This window comes from Brassica napus, chromosome C4 (assembly GCF_020379485.1).
Source record: "Brassica napus cultivar Da-Ae chromosome C4, Da-Ae, whole genome shotgun sequence".
Lineage (NCBI taxonomy): Eukaryota > Viridiplantae > Streptophyta > Magnoliopsida > Brassicales > Brassicaceae > Brassica > Brassica napus.
In genome coordinates this window covers 17,994,293-18,014,753 of record NC_063447.1, presented here as the reverse complement: position 1 = coordinate 18,014,753, position 20,461 = coordinate 17,994,293, and the positions used below count along the sequence as shown (strand labels likewise).

Below are 20,461 nucleotides of genomic sequence, written 5' to 3'. Positions count from 1 at the left end.
TTAAAACCATCCAAATTATCGGTTGCACTTAGATTAAGTACGTACTTGCATTCTCGGTGCTTTGAAATCCCTTAGAATTGGTTCGACAATCTTTTATACTACATCATTTGTCTTAGGAGCCTTGAAAACTCTTAACATCAAATTGGCGCTGTTGCCAAATTCTGAGTAGATTTGAACATTGAGATTTAGTCAGTTGCTTGAGACTAAGTCATTTTTATTTTCTTTTGTTACTGATTCTCCTTCTTCACCTCCCTTTAATTTACAGGTGTATGAACTTGAGGAGCAGGGGTCCATCAAACCTAGTTCCAAGAGCTGCAGACATCAGAGCTTTAGAGAGAGGGTGTGCTAGAAAGAGAAGAGAAGAAGAGCAACAGGCTCACTTGCAGAGATTGGATACTGATATGGGAGACATACCTCAAAATGATGCGGACGCCAATGGAGCTAACAACGTTCCACAAAACCAACAGCGAGCAGCTCGACCCATTGGCACTTATGACCGCCCCAACATTCATGGTCATAGATTGGGAATCCGAGCACCAGATGTAGCAGCCAACAACTTTGAGATCAAATTAGGACTCCTCAACGTGATCGAGAACAACAAGTATCATGGCTTGGCTCTAGAAGACCCATTTGATCACTTGGACAGGTTCGACAGCTACTGTGGGTTGTCAAAGACCAATGGTGTGTCCGAAGATGCCTTAAAGCTCAAGCTATTCCCTTTCTCTTTGGGGGATAAGGCACGTCAGTGGGAGAAGTCTCTACCCAGCGACTCTATAACCACCTGGGATGACTGCAAGAAAGCATTTTTGGAGAAGTTCTTCTCTACTTCAAGAACTGCTAAGCTGAGAAATGAGATTTCCAGCTTTCAACAGAAGAACTTGGAAGGATTCAGTGAAGCCTGGGAGAGATTCAAGGGCTACCAAGCTCAATGCCCACACCATGGCTTCTCTAAGGAAAGCTTGCTGAGCACAGTCTACCGGGGTGCTCTTCCTAAGTACAAGGCCAGACTGGATACAACTAGCAATGGGTTCTTCTTGGGGAGAACTGAGGAAGATACAGAAGAGCTGGTTGACAACATGGTAAAGAGTGATGCAGTCTACAGCGGAGACCACGACAGAGGCAGTAGATCAGATGACAAGCAGACGAGGAAGGAGTTGAAAGCTCTACAGGATAAAATAGACATCCTCATTGCTGATAAAGCCACCCAAGAGCAGCTGCACTTTGTTGGTAACCCAAGCCAAGAGACACCACCTGTTGTCCATGAGGTTGAGGGTTTGGAAGGTCAAGAAGAGCTGTGTTTTATCAACAACAATGGTATCTGATACAAAAAAGAGCTCAACTTTTAGTACAACAACTACCAACATAAATCCTATTCCAACAACCAACAGAGTGGTTATCAGCCTCGGAACAACCACCAAGGCAGCTATCAGCCTCAACAAAACCCTCCTCCTGGTTTCAACAACAAAGGACACCATTCTTCCCAACAACAAGCTAATCCTTCCACCTCTACTCCTCAAGTCAGCAGCACTGATGCCCTACTGAAACAAATCTTGGAGTCTCAGACAAGAAGTGAGAAGCATGTTGGCTATGAGTTGAAGAACCTTCACTCAAAGATTGATGGAAGCTACAATGAGCTCAACAACAAGTTCAGAACCTTGGAGAACCAGTTTGCTGCCATGAACACTCAACAAAATCGCCAACAAGGTTCTTTACCTGGAAAATCTGAGCAAAACCCCAAGGAGACCATGAAAGCTATCACCCTCAGGAGTGGTAAGGAGTTACCTCAGAGAGCTCTCACCAAGGATGCTGAGAAACAAGGTGAGGGGGTTGCCATCAACATAGATGATGAAGTGGTGATTGTTGATGAGAAAATGAATGATGAAATCTTGGAGAAGATTGTGGAAGCCAAAGGTAAAGGAAAGGTTGGGGAAGAGAAGAAAACAGTGAAAGATGGTGAAGTTGTTGCTCCAGCAAGTGAGAATTCTTTTGTTCATCCTCCCTATGAACCCAAACTTACATTCCTTGGTAGATTCAAGAGGCAGCTGCTAGAGAAGTACAAAGCTCTATTTGAGAAGCAAATGAGTGAAGTTCGAGTCACAATGCCCATCATTGATGCTTTCATGCTGATTCCTCAATATAGCAAGTTCCTGAAAGATGTTGTAGCTGCAAAGAAGAAAGAGATGGAGGGCATGATGATTCTCACTCATGAGTGCAGTGCCATCATCCAGAGGCTTGTTGTTCCAAATAAGCTAGAAGATCCAGTATGCTTCATATTACCTTGTGCTCTTGGACCTATGGTATTTGATAGATGTCTCTGCGATTTGGGAACTAGTGTCAACTTGATGCCTTTATCTGTTGCTAAGAAGCTTGGTTTCACTCAGTACAAGAAGTGTAGACTATCTCTGGTATTGGCTGATCGTTCAGTGAAGTACCCTGTGGGTATCTTGGAGGACCTCCCCGTTACGGTTGGAAACTATGAGATCCCTACAGACTTTGTGGTGCTTGAGATGGGTGAGGAAGCTCAAGATCCCTTAATCCTTGGAAAACCTTTCTTAGCTACAGCATGAGCAATTGTTAATGTGAAAGAGGGCAAGATTGATCTCCACTTGGGTAAAGGGTATGTTCTTCACTTTGACATCAAGGAGGTAATGAAGAAACCAACAGTTCAAGGGCAAGTTTTCTACATTGAATAGATGGACGCCCTTGCTGATGAGCTCCCTGAAGAGTTGCCACTAGATGACCCTCTACAGCATGCTTTGACGATAGAGAGAGAAGCTGAAGTGATTGAGAACCTGAAGAGTGCTGCCTATGGGATGATGATGGATTCACACAGAGGATTTGGTAGTAAGGATCAGTATGAGGAGCTGCCACAAGTGGTTCATCAAGAAACCTCAGTCATTCACCAAGAGGACACCCAGCAAGACGACTGGAGCGAGTGTTGGGGTCAAAATCGGTCACGACGGAATCAATGTCTGAAAGTCCGTAAATATCGGCATGAACGTTTTTACAAAAAATAAATCTTAGAAAAAGACTTATTTTTACGAATAATCTTGCGGAGAAAACACATTCACAAAAAATCGGAGAAAGACGCAAACAAGGTTGCCGCGTAGCAACCAGCGCAAAAGCTGGTCGTTACGTAGCGACCGAGAACGTACACGGCTCGGTCGCTACGTAGCAACCAAGCTCTCCCCGAAGCTCGGTCGCTACGTAGCGACCGAGCACGCACACGACTCGGTCGCTACGTAGCGACTGTGCATTCTTAAAAATCGATAAAACACGAATCCATGCATTCTCGTCTACTCTTTAATGCTATCTCCCGAAGACCGTAGCCAACCCATTTCATGTTTCTCGTCATTTGAAGTCATCAATCGAACTTTACGATAAAAACCGTGGAAAGTTCGTTTTTATCGAAAGAAGCCGTAATTAACATTTCGAGTCAAACAATGGCCCAAAGAGACCTAAGAAGTGACTCGAAATCCACTTATGATTTCTTAACCAAAAGCCCATAAACCGTAGGACGGTTTATGCTTGGTTCGTAAGGAAAGATAAATGTCAAGCTTCCACGGATAAATATGAAGTATTCGAAGATAATTAGAAAGATCGGGAAAATTGGAATATCTCCATTTTTAAGTTATGACGGCCTAAGGGCAGAGGAGGAAAAAGCGTAAACCGACCTAGGAGCGAGTATATAAGGAGTCCTAGGCGAGAGGCACGAGGACGTTTTTTTGAGACTCAGAACTCTCGGCACTTAGAAACTCTGAGGCATTATTCTCGACATGCTCTGTTTCCATGACTGGCACCCAATTACCAGACGAACGTGCACAAGCAGTTCGATCTCTTGGTTCACTCTTGAACTACGTTCGGCTTGATCCTTGAAAGGGGTACGTAGGCAGCCTTTAATAAGGTTCAGTCCGAAATCAATCAAAAACCTTTTCCGTATTTTCTTCGTCTTTTGTTATCGAGCTGCGAGTCAACTAGATTTGAGCTTTTAGGCCGCTAGAACTAGGTAACTCGCTGACAGCCTTTGCGGCCAAAGCTATTATGATCTCTTGTAATGATCGCAACGCTCTCACGCGGCTCTAAATAAGATCTACTGTTTTCTCTAAACTCGTTTGTTATCTTTTCATGATTTCCACATATATTTGGTCACTTGCCGTTGGCTCTCGCAGAGATCCGGGACCTCTGGGAAATTAGGGTTTTTCCTAGTTTCCCACAGTTTGGCGCTAGAAGGAGGGGGGCGACAGATTACTCTAACTCATAGCCGCAAAACGCTTGATCAAAACAATGTCTGGAAATACGAAAGACAAAATCGCAGTTTGCAATAACGCTGGTAAGACAACTCCAGCCGCCACTGCGCCTACGGCGAACGCTTTGGCAAACGCCACAGTTTTTGAGAAAATCGAAAACCTAGCCGCGACTCTTCGCGACAGGAAGTGCAACGAAATGAGCTCGCGATTTCTCTTTTTAAACATAAAGGGAAACGATAAATCTGATCAGACCCCGTAAGTTTGTCTCATTACCGAACAAAAGAAATCTCAATGTGTAAAGATTTTACCAAAACACGTTTTCCGAAAACATTTCAGAAGGGTAAAACTTGTTCTCCCAAAAACCGCAGAAAATCCTTAGGTTAATCGCAGAAAAAGGAAGCGCAACAAATCGATTACACAGCTCGGTCGCTACGTAGCGACCGAGCAAGCACATGGCTCGGTTGCTACATAGCGACCGAGCTCAAGCCATCTCTCTACTCGCTATGTAGCAACCTGTCAGGCCTAAAAAGGGTCCTCCTTTGCGTTCTCTTTTGAATCCTCATCGTAATGCTTTTCGTTTCGTCTCAATCGGAGTTTCCGTTGAGATTTTACGACGAAAACAAGTAGGACTCTTCTTGGCTTGCTTCCACTGGCTACGTAGCGACTTGTCAGACATCCAGCTCGCTACATAGCGACCTGCCAGGCCTCAAAAAACTCCTCCTTTGTGTTTTCTTTTGAATCCCGATCGAAACGCTTTTCGTTTCGCTCAATCGGAGTTTCCGTTGAGATTTTACGACGAAAACAAGTAAGACTCGTCTAAACTCCCTCGCTTGCTCCTACTTGCCCTTACCTCCATCTTTGTGCTCTCCTTCAAATCTTGATCGAAACGTCTCGTCTCGTCTCGATTGGAGTTACCATTCAAACTTTACGATAAAAAATACCCGCAAAGACTAGTTTTCTCGCATGGATTCAGATTAATCGTATAATACGGCAACGGTTAACTTAACACCTTAGCCGCCTCAACTATACAATTATGTTGAACCATTTTATTGACTTCGTATCAGTCAAGTTCGGAAGATAAATGTCAAGTTTCAAAGGATAAACACCAATATCGAAAAAGGCGAACATACACAAGAAGAGGAAGTTGAAATGAGCAAGCAAAACTGAGAAGAGACAAAACTGCATCTTCGAGAGAACTAAGGTATTTGCGACTTGAAATTTTTGAAATCAGACTTGGAGTTTTCCTAGGAAATTACTAAGAAATAAAAACGCCTTTGAGACTGCCAAAAAACTATAGGGAACGTTAAACCTAGGTGGATAGTCTAGCGAACTAAGTCTTAGGTGATTTTTCGTGTCTCGATATATTGTCCCGTAACTGTTCGTCCAGATCTTGCAAACCGATCTAAACTCTCTGTAAATCTAGAAACGATCGCCACGCATAACAAGCTCGCTTCCTAAGGATAGAAAAAACTAGAGACATGAACGTCGTCTTAAAACCGATTCGTTTCTGGCAATTCTCTCGGAACCGACATATTCCAAGTCTTTAACCTGGAAACAACCAAATCACAGTCCAAGTGTCGTCTTCAAACCGACTCGGACTGTCGATCATTCTATTCCTCAAAAAAAAAGGGGATGGAGTAGGTGCGTATACTATACTCGTATACTCCCATACTTCAAAAAAATATTCATACAATGCGATGTCTCATCAAGATCATCCTAAAAGCAAACGACAATCTGAGATTTGCCTAAACGCTAGGAACTGATCCAAACCATGTTGGAAAAATTCTCAAAGACTATACATCATCTATCATCGCAATCATTCGTTTAGAAAACCTCTGCCAAACTTCAGAATGAAAGTCGATGATTTTCTGAAGTCATAAAGATCTTTTCCGATTTGATAAAACGAGTTTCGTATAAGAATCATTATACGAGAAATCTTCAGGCATCAAAGCATCACTCTCATTTTCCGTTGAACCAACCGACTCACGGAAAAACATCAAAAACATTTGCGACAAAGCAAAATCAAGAACAAAAGTAACAGATAATACGACAAAGAGAACACGTCTTCCCCGCTCGTCGACTAAGTCTATCGCTATTTAAGTGATTCATTCAAGAAACCTGCAAAAACATTTCGCGACTAGATCTCGGTGAAATAACCTTTGGTAAAAATCCATGAGTGACTCAGAGAAACTTTCACCGAAAAATAAAAACAAAAGCGAAATCGTTACTTACGCAAAAAAACCTTCGTATAATCAGATCATGTCATACGAAGTAACTTTCGAAAGTAAACGTAACAGGTTTTACGAAAAAGTACTTTCCTTATAGCAAAAAACCAAGCTGTATGATCCGACATTGGACGACCAATATAAACTTTACTTCCTCGCGCCACAATCTGAAAGGTCTCATTCTTTATCTCCGCGACTCACTGGCATCCGCTCTCATTCCGCTTGGTCACGTCCGAGCAGGAAATCACCCCGCAACTGACTCCGCACGGGCTCTTTATCGAGCTTCTTAGGCTTTATCTCCCTTGGAAACAAAGGAAACAACTTCCATACGAATAAAGGAAACATTATATGAAACTTTCATCGTATAAATTAACCCTAAAGTGGAAAAACGTTTTCTACCACCATGGGCATACTCGGCCTATCAATCTCGAAAAACGCCATTCGTCACTCGCCCAATTACGCCTTTCCTTCGAAGCCGAACTAGGTTACAACATCCCCTTTAAGGACGATTCTAACCGACTTGACCTTATTGACAGCCCGAAAGTGTCATGGTCTAATCCTTTGGCAACAACGTCCTTGGCTATAAAGCTGAGCACAACCTTTATGCAAAGCCAAAACAATTGAGCAACCACCGCTCCAATAACTTGACGGCTAAAAGGTAATCCGGAATTTGTCTTGAAACGCCAAGTAACGATTACACAAACAATTATCGTACCACCCAAAAACGGGAATCATATGGTAAATTCGTCATAACAAAACTCAGTCCTAACAACCAAATAGTTAACGGAAAGGTTCCACTTGTCAAAAATCGACCAAGTTCCATATACTACGATTCACTTTAAGCCCGCTGTGTTTTACTCGTAAAATGCGGCATGTAAGGAAAAATCGTAACAGAGCTCCTATAGCTATACAGAACATCCTCAAATAGACACGAAAGAAATCTCGGAAGGCCAACACCACACAAAGCACGGTATAGGAGGATGCCTCTTTCCGGAGACAAATTTACGCGACCCCTTGGTCCTAACTCCTCGATCGCAAATCAAATCCAAACAGGAACAACAATTCTAACTGCAAACATCTGTAGTCAAACCAGAATGTTTCCCAAACGCAGGGCTAAGACTAATCCCTTGCAACATCGCGAAACATCTTCAAGCCCGCGAACATTTCAAGCACGAAACGCGACATACGAAAGAATAACAAATCTTCAGCATCGCGAGACGTCGAAGACACCTGAAGATTCGTTCTTCGACGAAATTTCCATCCTCGATAAAAACACTTTCTTGGAAGACCAGACAATCATACGCACTAACATCTTCTCAAAACATATCCTTCGCAAAGACTCGAAACGATAATTTTAACCATTAAGTTTGTTGCTGATCACAACAAACTCTTAACGTCCTAAACAGACTTAGCCATCTCGTAGAGATGACTCTCGTACATCCGACACAAGGATAATAGCGCTATAAAAGAAACCCAAAATTTTTGGTCAGCACTTCCAGGAGGCTTAAAAATTGTCCTTGGAGAGATGCTCAGTTCCAACCATACAAGTCGTATAAGCCGAAAACCTATCGCGGACTTTAAATCGGTATGGAATCAGGATGAAACGGGATACGTAAGTCAAATTAGTCATCGCACCCTCTAAAACCAGGAGTAAACCTAGGTCTTGCCCTAAACCCAGCGCACTGGTCTCTAACATCTCTAGGCATAGTATCAAAAATCTTGATACGAGATCCCAAAATTTGTCTATTTGCCAATATTCGAGCGTCTTCAGAAATCCCGCAAATTTACACACTGCGGAAAACTCTCGAAATAGATCACGGATATAGCAATACACACAGAGTTAGATTACGAGATGACAACTCGTAGTCTTCCTTCTACACCAATATAAAATGCCATCGGCAGCAACACGCCTGATAACCTCTACATAAAAACCAGACCGTAATGGTCTCGCTGGAAAACTAATCATACGAACCTTAACTCCAAGACGAACTACGAAAGGCTTGATCCCATCAACAAGGGTACTTAGGCAGCCGTCATAAGGTGCAGCCCCAATCTTATCGCGTTTTACTATTAGAAGAGCGAGAAGACCACTTACCACGGACCTTTTCAACCATTAATTCCGCCTAACTCACCTAACTTGCCAAGCCACTTTCTAAAACCTCACGCTAGAAGCTCATGGTTCTAACGAGCCGGTGGGCTAACTGTTGGGGTCAAAATCGGTCACGACGGAATCAATGTCTGAAAGTACGTAAAAATCGGCATGAACGTTTTTACGAAAAATAAATCTTAGAAAAAGATTTATTTTTACGAAGAATCTTGCGGAGAAAACACATTCACGAAAAATCCGAGAAAGACGCGAACAAGGTTGCCGCGTAGCAACCAGCGCAAAAGCTGGTCGCTACGTAGCGACCGAGCACGTACACAGCTCGGTCGCTACGTAGCGACCGAGCTCTCACCAAAGCTCGGTCGCTACATAGCAACCGAGCACGTACACGGCTCGGTCGCTACGTAGCGACCGAGCTCTCACCAAAGCTCGGTCCCTACGTAGCGATCGAGCACGTACACGGCGAGCGACCGAGAACGTACACGGTGTAAGGCGCCTAAAGTGGAGCTTAAACCTCTCCCCAATGGTGTAAGGTATGCGTTCCTTGGTCCTAATGAAATTTACCCAGTCATTGTGAGTAGTGAACTTACTGAAACTGAACTATCTTAACTTTTGAAAACACTTAAAAGATTTAGAAAAGCAATAGGTTACTCTCTTGATGACATCAAAGAAATATCACCCTCTTTGTGTATGCATAGGATACATCTTGAGGATGAATCAATGACTTCTGAGCATCAAAGAAGGTTAAATCCTAACCCGAAGGATGCTGTAAAGAAAGAGATTCTTAAACTCTTAAATGCTGGTGTTATTTACCCTATTTCAGATTCTAAATGGGTATCTCCTGTGCATGTTGTGCCAAAGAAGGGTGGTATAACTGTAATTAAAAATGACAAGGATGAATTGATACCAACAAGAACAGTCACTGGTCATTGAATGTGTATTGATTACCGAAAACTGAACTCTGCATCTAGAAAAGATCATTTTCCACTTCCATTTATTGATCAGATGCTTGAGAGACTTGCAAACCATCCATTCTATTGCTTTGTTGATGGATATTCAGGATTCTTCCAGATCCCCATACATCCCAATGATCAAGAGAAAACGACATTCACATGTCCTTATGGTACCTTCGCATATCGAAGAATGCCATTTGGTCTATGTAATGCTCCAGCCACCTTTCAAAGGTGCATGATGTCAATTTTCTCTGATCTAATTGAGGATGTTGTGGAGGTGTTCATGGATGATTTCTCTGTCTACGGATCGTCGTTTTCTGCTTGTTTGTCAAATTTGTGTAGGGTCCTACAGAGATGTGAAGACACTAACCTTGTGCTGAATTGGGATAAGTGTCACTTCATGGTTAAGGAAGAGATTGTGCTGGGACACAAGATTTCAGAGAAGGGGATTGAGGTGGATAAGGCCAAAATCAATGTTATGGTTGGTTTGCCCCCACCAAAGACAATGAAAGACATCCGAAGTTTTCTTGGTCATGCTGGGTTCTACAGAAGATTCATCAAGGACTTCTCCATGATCACTAGACCATTGACCAGGCTGCTGTGCAAGGAAGCCACTTTCAGCTTTGTTGTGGAATGTCTACAAGCCTTCAAGAAGCTGAAAGGTGAACTCATCAGTGCTCCGATTGTCAAGCCACCTGATTGGGATATCTCCTTTGAGATCATGTGTGATGCTAGTGACTATGCTGTGGGAGCTGTTTTGGGGCAGAAGAAAGATGGCAAGACCCATGTGATCTACTACGCGAGCCAAACCCTGAATGATGCTCAGATGAGATATGCCACAATAGAGAAGGAGATGCTAGCCATTGTCTTTACCTTTGAGAAGTTCAGAAGCTACTTGGTGGGATCTAAAGTCATTGTCTACACAGATCATGCTGCGCTGAGACATCTTTTGGCAAAGAAGGATGCAAAACCCAGGCTCTTGAGATGGATTCTTTTGCTTCAAGAGTTTGATTTAGAGATCAAGGACAAGCCAGGAGTTGAGAATGGTGTATCTGATCACTTGTCCAGGCTGAGAGTGGAGTGTGGCATTCCTATTGATGAAGGACTTCCTGAGGAACAGATCATGGCTATTGGAGCAGTGATGGCAGTTTGTGAGACTGGTAGGAAGCTTGAAGAATTCAAGGCAACAGAGGAGAAAGAACCTTGGTATGCTGATTTGGTAAATTACATAGCCACAGGAAAAAAACCTTTGAATCTTGTGGGCTATGCCAAGAAGAAGTTCTGCAAGGATGTGAAGAGATACTACTGGGATGAGCCCTACCTCTACATTCTCTGCAAGGATCAACTTTATTGGAGAGTGGTTGCTAATGAGGAGATTGATGGGATCCTTACACAGTGTCATGGATCATCCTATGGAGACCACTTTGCTACCTTCAAGACTGTTGCGAAAGTGCTACAAGCTGGATTCTGGTGGCAACATATGTTAAAGGATACACAGGACTTTGTTTCAAAGTGTGATTCATGCCAAAGGAGAGGGAACATCACAAAAAGGAATGAGATGCCTCAAAATCCAATCCTTGAAGTTGAAGTGTTTGATGTATGGGGTATAGATTTCATGGGGCCATTTCCATCATCTTTTGGCAACAAATACATCCTTGTAGCTGTTGACTATGTCTCCAAATGGGTGGAAGCTATTGCAAGTCCCACCAATGATGCTAGAGTTGTAACCAAGATGTTCAGGAGCACCATCTTTCCAAGGTTCGGGGTTCCAAGATTTGTAATCAGTGATGGAGGGTCTCATTTCATCAACAACTGCTTGAGGGACTTCTCAAGAAGAACAGTGTTAAGCACAAGATTGCAACTCCTTACCACCCTCAAACAAGTGGTCAAGTTGAGATTTCTAACAGAGAGATCAAGTCCATTTTGGAGAAGATTGTGGGGATTACAAGGAATGATTGGTCAATTAAGCTTGATGATGCATTTTGGGCTTATAAGACAGCTTACAAGACACCTCTGGGGACCACACCTTTCAACCTAGTGTACGGGAAAGCTTGCCATCTGCCAGTGGAGCTTGAATACAAGGCACTATGGGCTGTAAAGTTGCTGAACTTTGACATCAAGAGTGCCAAGGAGAAAAGGTTTTTTCAGCTACATGAGTTTGATGAGATAAGAATGGATGCTTTTGAGAACTCAAGGATCTACAAGGAGGAGACTAAAGCTTTCCATGACAAGAATATCCTGAAGAGAAAGAGTTTAAAGAAGGAGATCAAGTTCTTCTCTACAACTCTAGGCTGAAGTTATTTTCAGGAAAGCTTAAGTCAAGGTGGTCTGGTCCTTTCAAGGTCAAGGAGGTTAGGCCATATGGAGCAATAGTTTTGTGGAGTACTGATGGAAGAGACTTCACAGTCAATGGGCAAAGGGTTAAGCTCTACATGGCAAATGCACCCGAGGAAGATGGGGTTTCAACTCCACTGTCTGATCCTACCCCGACCTAATCCAAAAGGAGGCAAAGTCAAGCTAGAGACTTAAAACAAGCTCACTTGGGAGGAAGTCTCATGCGTATCCTTCTACATATTGCATTAGTATAATCATTTTCATCATATTTCAAAAAAAAAAAAAAAAAAAAAATTTTTTTTTGAAGTGGTGTGCAGGTGCTTGATCAATCCGGTTTGAGCAGAGAATCGATCGTGGGAGCGAGGATCAGCAGCGACTTTGAAGGGTCGCTCCAGCTGGGAGCGACGTCTTCGGAGCGACACAGCCAGGTCGCTCGCCTTTTCGCGGTTTTTGGGCACGAAATCGACCTCGCAGCGAAGTTCCGCAGCGACACCATAAGGTCGCTCCAGCTGGAAGCGACGTGGCCGGAGCGACACAGAGAGATCCCTCGCGTTTATGACGTCGGATACGCATGAATCTCTCTCGGAGCGACTTCCTAGAGCGAGCACATGAAATCGCTCCATCTGGGAGCAACGTCTTCGGAGCGACACAGCCAGGTCGCTCGCATTTTCGCGGTTTTTAGGCACAAAATCGACCTCGCAGCGACGTTCCGCAGCGACACCATAAGGTCGCTCCAGCTGGGAGCGACGTGGCCGGAGCGAAACAGCGATATCGCTCGCGTTTATGGCGTCAGATACGCGAGAATCGCTCTCGGAGCGACCTCCTAGAGCGAGCACATGAAGTCGCTCCATCTGAGAGCGACGTCTTCGGAGCGACACAGCCAGGTCGCTCGCGAAGAAACGACCCGGGAACGACCTCTCGCTGCGACACCCTCAAGTCGCTTCCGAGCCGGTCCAGGTAAGTTTTCTTCGTTTTAAACCCGGTTTAATTAAAATAAACCAATCCTCAATCTACTTAAACCGAACCGGACGCCCCTAAACCTACCAAACACCCACGATTTCATCTTCCTCACCCTCTCCTCCTCTCATAAACATTCATACTCTCTCAAACTCACCCACACCAAAAATCCCCTAACTTTCTCAATTCTCACCCAAATCAACAAGTTCTTGTTTCTAAATCCAAGCTTTCGCCCCTGTAGTCTATTCCTCACCAGCCATTCACCATTTCCTTTCATCCAAAGCAAGGTATTGAGTTTTTAAGATCAAATTCGTAGGTCCATGAACTCTAGAATTTGAAAATCGAATTTTGGTCATTTTCTTGCTAGATTGTGGTAAAATAGACTAGGGAAAGCTTACCTATCAAGTTGGATTGTTGAATCAATAGTTAAATTGAGTTTAATTTGAACTTTGGCAAAATTAGGGTTCATGGATGTGGGGGTTTTCAAAATTGACCCCAATTGAGTGTGCTAGTGGGTAAGTTAGTATGTTAAGGTGTTGAAAGGTTTGATTAAAGAATTCTCTCATTCTAAAACCACTTTAATTTTTGAATTTTACTTGTCTTGTAATTTTCAAAATTTTAAAAGATTGAGAAGTGTGATTCATTACTCTTAGCTTGACTGCTTAATTAACTTGAGTTTAAATTGTTATTCATTTGTTGAGTCTACTCCTGCCATTTTCATTTGCAAAGTTTATCCACTTATCCCTTTCCAAGTTTTGAATTTTTCAGGTGCCAATGGTTAAGAAAACTAAGGGAAAGTCAGATGCTGAGAAGCAAGAAGCTGAGAGACGAGAATCTGCATTGAGAGGGAAAGATTTATCCTCGGAGCAGACTGGCTCTGGTACACAGAGGACTTCTCGACAGCAAACCTTGGCTGCAAAGAAGACAAAAGAGCAGAAGAGGAGGGCAGAAAAAAGTGTAGCAGTTGCCACAGACGAGGAGAGTGGCAATGAAAGTGCGGATGAGCAGGCTCCTTCAAAGAGGGCCAAGATGTCAAAAGGGAAGGAGGTTGCCGTTGATAGAGACAGGGCGAAAACTCCATCTGAGGAAGAGCTGTATCATCATTTGCTGAATGGGGTGACTTGGACTCCAACCAGATTCGCCGACCTTGATTTGCTGAAGGAGTTGGGTCTCGATTCTGATATTGAGGCAATGCTGAGGCACCTGAAGATGCCCAAACTCCTCACCATGGCCTACCCTGTCTACAGGGATGTCTCCTGTCAGTTCTTGTCTTCCCTTGAGGTCACTTACCATGACGCTCCGCCCGTGAGGCAAGGATGGGGCAAAATCAGGTTCAAGGTCAATGGGAGAGATTACAACATGAATTTCAAAGACATTGGGAGAGTCATGGGTTTCCAAGACTTGGCAGACTACTCCCTTCCCAAGTGTGAAAACCTCCCCACCCAGCTTTGGAAGTTGATCACTTGAAACAAGAACTCACATATCCGGCACCTGTCTGTACGCTACCTCCATAGGATGCTCGTCCATGCATTCTACCCACAGAAGCAAGCTGGTAATGTCACCAAGGAAGACATGCGACTGCTCTGCCTGGCTATCCGCCCCTACGCCCCACATGGAGCGTTGCCCCTTCCAAGCACCGACATCTATGCTACCTTCGGGATGATCCGCTTCTTCGTGAATTGTCTCGAGCACTACAGAAACTGGGCATGGTACACCACTGATTCGCACCCAAAGGTTGGGATAGGCGGGATGATCACACCACTGCTCCAATTTCTGAATGTTCCCTTGGGAAAGGACGCAGCAGGGCCTAAGTTAATCGATGGCACTTACTTGAGGATTGCCACCTATTTCAGTGGGATGTATGGGAAGGACTACGTCTACCACTACTACTTGCAGGGCAAGCCTGTCGAAGTGGTTCTTCCAAACCAGAACCTGACGAGCTTAGAGAGACCTGGAGCTATCAGTTTCAACATATCACAGGAAGACTTTCTTGGAGAACACGGGTCTCTCGGTCCCATTGCTCCACCAAGGAAAAGAAGTGTTTCGACGAGACATTACGAACCTCCTAGGGAAGCATCTGTACCTGTCTATGGACCTCCGCGGTACTACTTCAAGCCACATGATGGGGTTCTTCCTCCTGGTGCGCTTCGTGATGCTCATGAGCATATTGGTCGACTTCAGAGATGGAACAAGGCACAAGACAGGACAATAGAAAAGCTGAAGGACAAGTGCAAGGCACTGAGCAAGACGGTGAAGAAGCAAGCAAAGACTTCAGCCAAGTTCATGAAGAAAGTGGTCGATGTCTTGACCAGAGGAGGCATAGATGGATGTAGCTCAGCGGACTTCGCCTTCGCGAACACATCAGTACCCCAGCCCCCACCTCAGCCTACTGATCTTGGTTTCCCCCTCACTGATAGACAGCTCCAGCGAACATGGAGGAACCCACCCATTCAACCCTCCACCTCAGGAAACAAGTCTCCATCCCTAGCCTCTTCAGATAGTGAGGTTGAGATTGACGAGGTTCAGAGCCAACAATGGTATGGAGACTACAGCTCAGCACCTGGGGGTTACTACACCACATTCCCACCGGACGACGACGATGCTGGGGCCTCTGCCCCTACTCACTATCTTTGAAGGTACTTCACTATTTCCCCTTGTATATACCATCTCATTTTTGCATATTAGCTTTTTCTTGTGGGTATCTCCCTCTACTTGTGTGTAACTTAAGTTTGGGGGAGGTACCAAGTATTTGATCATGTTTGCTTTGATGAATTTGCATTGAGTCTTGCACACATACCTTTTTGCATAAAAAAAAAAACATATAGATTGCATCACTTGCATTTTTAGGAGAGTCTAGAGCATATAGGTAGCATTCACTTGCATTGGGAGCAATGATTTAAGATGCCTTGTAAAGAACACTATCTCACACTCGAGTAGCTATTGCATCTCTAAAAAAACCTTGTATGTTTCGAGCATTGAAAACCCTTCCTGAATCTCATTAGTTGCTGAAACTCAATCTTTAAAGCCAACTAAAACCTTATTTGAACTGAACGAACTTAATGCTTCTTGCTTATGGTCCATTGTGTACTGAGTCATGGATATACACACTTGAGTTGTCACATCCTTTATGCCAATCTTTTTGACAAACTCGAGTGGTACACCACTCCCAAAACCCTTTCCTCCTTTTAAGCTTTCATTGTTTGATGAGTGAGGTCTTTTTCGGAAAGTCTTACATGTGCAGAGAGTATCGGGAATGACAATGCTTGATCTTCATTCTTGCTAGATTAGGCACTCTATTGTCTAGCTATAGGTGGGGGTGAGTATTGTGATTATGATTTGGAAGCATGAAAAGTTCGAAGGAAAATAATAGACTCTTTGTGTTTAAATGGATAATCTTATTCGAATTAGTAGATAAACATCTAGCTCGAGTTTATGAAAAGTCTTGGCCCCCGAAAAAAAAAGAGAAGAAAAATATAAGAAAAGAAGAAAGAAAAAAAAAGAAGAAAAAAAAGAAAAGGGGGCTAGTAAAGTTGTAAGGAGCTAAGATTGTTTTGAAGTTGAGGAAAATCTTTTATAGATTTCAAAAAAAAAAGAGTTTTATGTGCAAAGTGTTCTTGGGTTCTTTTGGTGAGAGATGTGAGTTGGGTTTGACATTGGGAAGTGATTGTGTAACTTGTATGTTTGGGAAAAGGGTAGAACAATGGAGATTGAGTATTGTATGCATGAGTTGGTCCCTTTCTTAGATATATTATGTGCAATGTCAAGGCTACTTGTTTCGAGAGTAAACCACCTTAAAGATCATATATCTTGAACCTCTTGACTCACTTGAATAAAAAGCCTACCCTTACCCAACCAAATGATTTGGAAAAATTGACCATTTGCAAGAATTCACCTGATGTTTTATGCTTAATGAATGTTAGAGTTGGTTGATTTGAATGTGTGGATGCTTGATGATGAGTGTAAGGGCAAAAGGAGTTGAGATAGGCCTAGAGAAGCTAGAGTGTAATAAGAGAGTGTGCTCATGTTGGATTAGATGTTGAATTGAGTGCTAGTTGTGTTTCTTTTGGCTATGAGCTCCCACCTTCAACCCTCTCTCCCTATGAGTTCTAGAAAGTTCACTTGTGGACAAGTAAAAGAACAAGTTTGGGGAAGTTGATATCTTGCATATTTCCATTATTTTATCCGTTCACCCATGTGCATTTTGATCATATAGACTAGGATTTAGCCATGTTTAGGTTGCATTTTGCATACATGAGTCTTTATCAGGTATTGGAGTACCACATGGAGTTCTTGGAGACATTTGGGTACATTTGGAGCTCAAAAGAGGTGATAAAGGTGATCATTGGACGAGCAGTGCATGGGAGCGACCTCACCGGAGCGACACCGTGAAGTCGCTGTGACACCCCTTCAGAGCGACTTGGCCAGAGCGACACCCCGATGTCGCTCGCATTTTCATCGCTCGGAGGCACGAGAGCGACCTTACCAGAGCGACGCGGAGAAGTCGCTCGCGTTTTCATCGCTCGGAGACACGAGAGCGACCTGGAGCGACGTCTCGCAGCGACCCCTCCAGGTCGCTCCCGAAGCCTGGAGCGACCTCTCGGAGCGACTACTGGAGGTCGCTGCGCGCCTTTTGTTTGCTCGACTTCATGTTTACTGAAGGGCCTTTTGGTCATTTCATTATGCACGTTTTTACTTTCTAAACCTAAGTTTAAGTATCTTTTGTAAGCCATTAGAGGCAGATTATCTTTTATCAAAAGAAAACCACCAAAAACCTCTTGGAAAGTTCATCTCTTTGAATCAATTGATCATTTTGTTATTGCAATTCTGTTGTTTTCATATCTATTATCTGAATTTCTCTACATGATTAATCTGAAATCCAATATGGATTTAAGAGGAATCATGAAGAGTAGTAGTAATCCATTCTTGAATTCATGGGTTAGGGAGATTAAGGGTGATTAGGCTAGATCTAGGATGTTACAGTGTAGATCCTTCTTATTCCTTGCTAGTAGAGTATTCATAATGCATCTTCTGAGTTGGCCTCTCAAAAGTTGATCTTTAGGCATTTTCCACCCACAAGGTGTTTGATGAAATGCCTGAGACAACTCTCCTAAGCTTTTAACATACTTTGCCAAAGACATTTGTTGTTAAAGGTGTTAAGATAGCCAATAGACTTGTTAGTAATGATTGCTTTCATATTATTCAACCAAAGACATTTGATGTTTGAAATATGTTAGTAAATGGACATTCATCTAGACATAGAGTTTGTTTAAGATTGTGTCTAAGCTTAAGGTTGATAGTTTGATTGATCATTTGCCATCCTTAGTTCGAAACTTGATCACCCAAGGTATAATTCTTATACCCATGAGTTCTCTTTTATCATAACCAAAGAAAGTCATTTTTTATTGTTTTATTGTTCTGTTCTTGCATTCTATTATTATTAGTAGTTTAAAACCATCCAAATTATCGGTTGCACTTAGATTAAGTACGTACTTGCATTCTCGGTGCTTTGAAATCCCTTAGAATTGGTTCGACAATCTTTTATACTACATCATTTGTCTTAGGAGCCTTGAAAACTCCTAACATCAAATTGGCGCCGTTGCCAAATTCTGAGTAGATTTGAACATTGAGATTTAGTCAGTTGCTTGAGACTAAGTCATTTTTATTTTCTTTTGTTACTGATTCTCCTTCTTCACCTCCCTTTAATTTACAGGTGTATGAACTTGAGGAGCAGGGGTCCATCAAACCTAGTTCCAAGAGCTGCAGACATCAGAGCTTTAGAGAGAGAGTGTGCTAGAAAGAGAAGAGAAGAAGAGCAACAGGCTCACTTGCAGAGATTGGATACTGATATGGGAGACATACCTCAAAATGATGCGGACGCCAATGGAGCTAACAACGTTCCACAAAACCAACAGCGAGCAGCTCGACCCATTGGCACTTATGACCGCCCCAACATTCATGGTCATAGATTGGGAATCCGAGCACCAGCTGTAGCAGCCAACAACTTTGAGATCAAATCAGGACTCCTCAACGTGATCGAGAACAACAAGTATCATGGCTTGGCTCTAGAGGACCCATTTGATCACTTGGACAGGTTCGACAGCTACTGTGGGTTGTCAAAGACCAATGGTGTGTCCGAAGATGCCTTAAAGCTCAAGCTATTCCCTTTCTCTTTGGGGGATAAGGCACGTCAGTGGGAGAAGTCTCTACCCAGCGACTCTATAACCACCTGGGATGACTGCAAGAAAGCATTTTTGGAGAAGTTCTTCTCTACTTCAAGAACTGCTAAGCTGAGAAATGAGATTTCCAGCTTTCAACAGAAGAACTTGGAAGGATTCAGTGAAGCCTGGGAGAGATTCAAGGGCTACCAAGCTCAATGCCCACACCATGGCTTCTCTAAGGAAAGCTTGCTGAGCACATTCTACCGGGGTGCTCTTCCTAAGTACAAGGCCAGACTGGATACAACTAGCAATGGGTTCTTCTTGGGGAGAACTGAGGAAGATGCAGAAGAGCTGGTTGACAACATGGTAAAGAGTGATGCAGTCTACAGTGGAGACCACGACAGAGGCAGTAGATCAGATGACAAGCAGACGAGGAAGGAGTTGAAAGCTCTACAGGATAAATAGACATCCTCATTGCTGATAAAGCCACCCAAGAGCAGCTGCACTTTGTTGGTAACCCAAGCCAAGAGACACCACCTGTTGTCCATGAGGTTGAGGGTTTGGAAGGTCAAGAAGAACTGTGTTTTATCAATAACAATGGTAGCTGGTACAAAAAAGAGCCCAAGTTTCAGTACAACAACTACCAACATAAATCCTATTCCAACAACCAACAGAGTGGTTATCAGCCTCGGAACAACCAGCAAGGCAGCTATCAGCCTCAACAAAACCCTCCTCCTGGTTTCAACAACAAAGGACACCATTCTTCCCAACAACAAGCTAATCCTTCTACCTCTACTCCTCAAGTCAGCAGCACTGATGCCCTACTGAAACAAATCTTGGAGTCTCAGACAAGAAGTGAGAAGCATGTTGGCTATGAGTTGAAGAACCTTCACTCAAAGATTGATGGAAGCTACAATGAGCTCAACAACAAGTTCAGAACCTTGGAGAACCAGTTTGCTGCCATGAACACTCAACAAAATCGCCAACAAGGTTCTTTACCTGGAAAATCTGAGCAAAACCCCAAGGAGACCATGAAAGCTATCACCCTCAGGAGTGGTAAGGAGTTACCTCAGAGAGCTCTCACCAAGGATGCTGAGAAACAAGGTGAGGGGGTTGCCATCAACATAGATGATGAAGTGGTGATTGTTGATGAGAAAATCAATGATGAAATCTTGGAGAAGATTGTGGAAGCCAAAGGTAAAGGAAAGGTTGGGGAAGAGAAGAAAACAGTGAAAGATGGTGAAGTTGTTGCTCCAGCAAGTGAGAATTCTTTTGTTCCTCCTCCCTATGAACCCAAACTTACATTCCCTGGTAGATTCAAGAGGCAGCTGCTAGAGAAGTACAAAGCTCTATTTGAGAAGCAAATGAGTGAAGTTCAAGTCACAATGCCCATCATTGATGCTTTCATGCTGATTCCTCAATATAGCAAGTTCCTGAAAGATGTTGTAGCTGCAAAGAAGAAAGAGATGGAGGGCATGATGAT

General features: G+C 43.3%; 2 non-coding genes across 2 annotated transcripts; both read right to left on the bottom strand.

The window, feature by feature from the left end:
• Window positions 1-839: 839 nt before the first annotated feature.
• On the bottom strand, window positions 840-946 carry LOC125586554. Its single transcript, XR_007323091.1, has one exon. It is a non-coding gene; the product is annotated as a small nucleolar RNA R71 (small nucleolar RNA).
• An 18,158-nt stretch (window positions 947-19,104) lies between these two features.
• LOC125586553 lies at window positions 19,105-19,211 on the bottom strand. Its single transcript, XR_007323090.1, has one exon. It is a non-coding gene; the product is annotated as a small nucleolar RNA R71 (small nucleolar RNA).
• Between the last annotated feature and the right edge of the window lie 1,250 nt (window positions 19,212-20,461).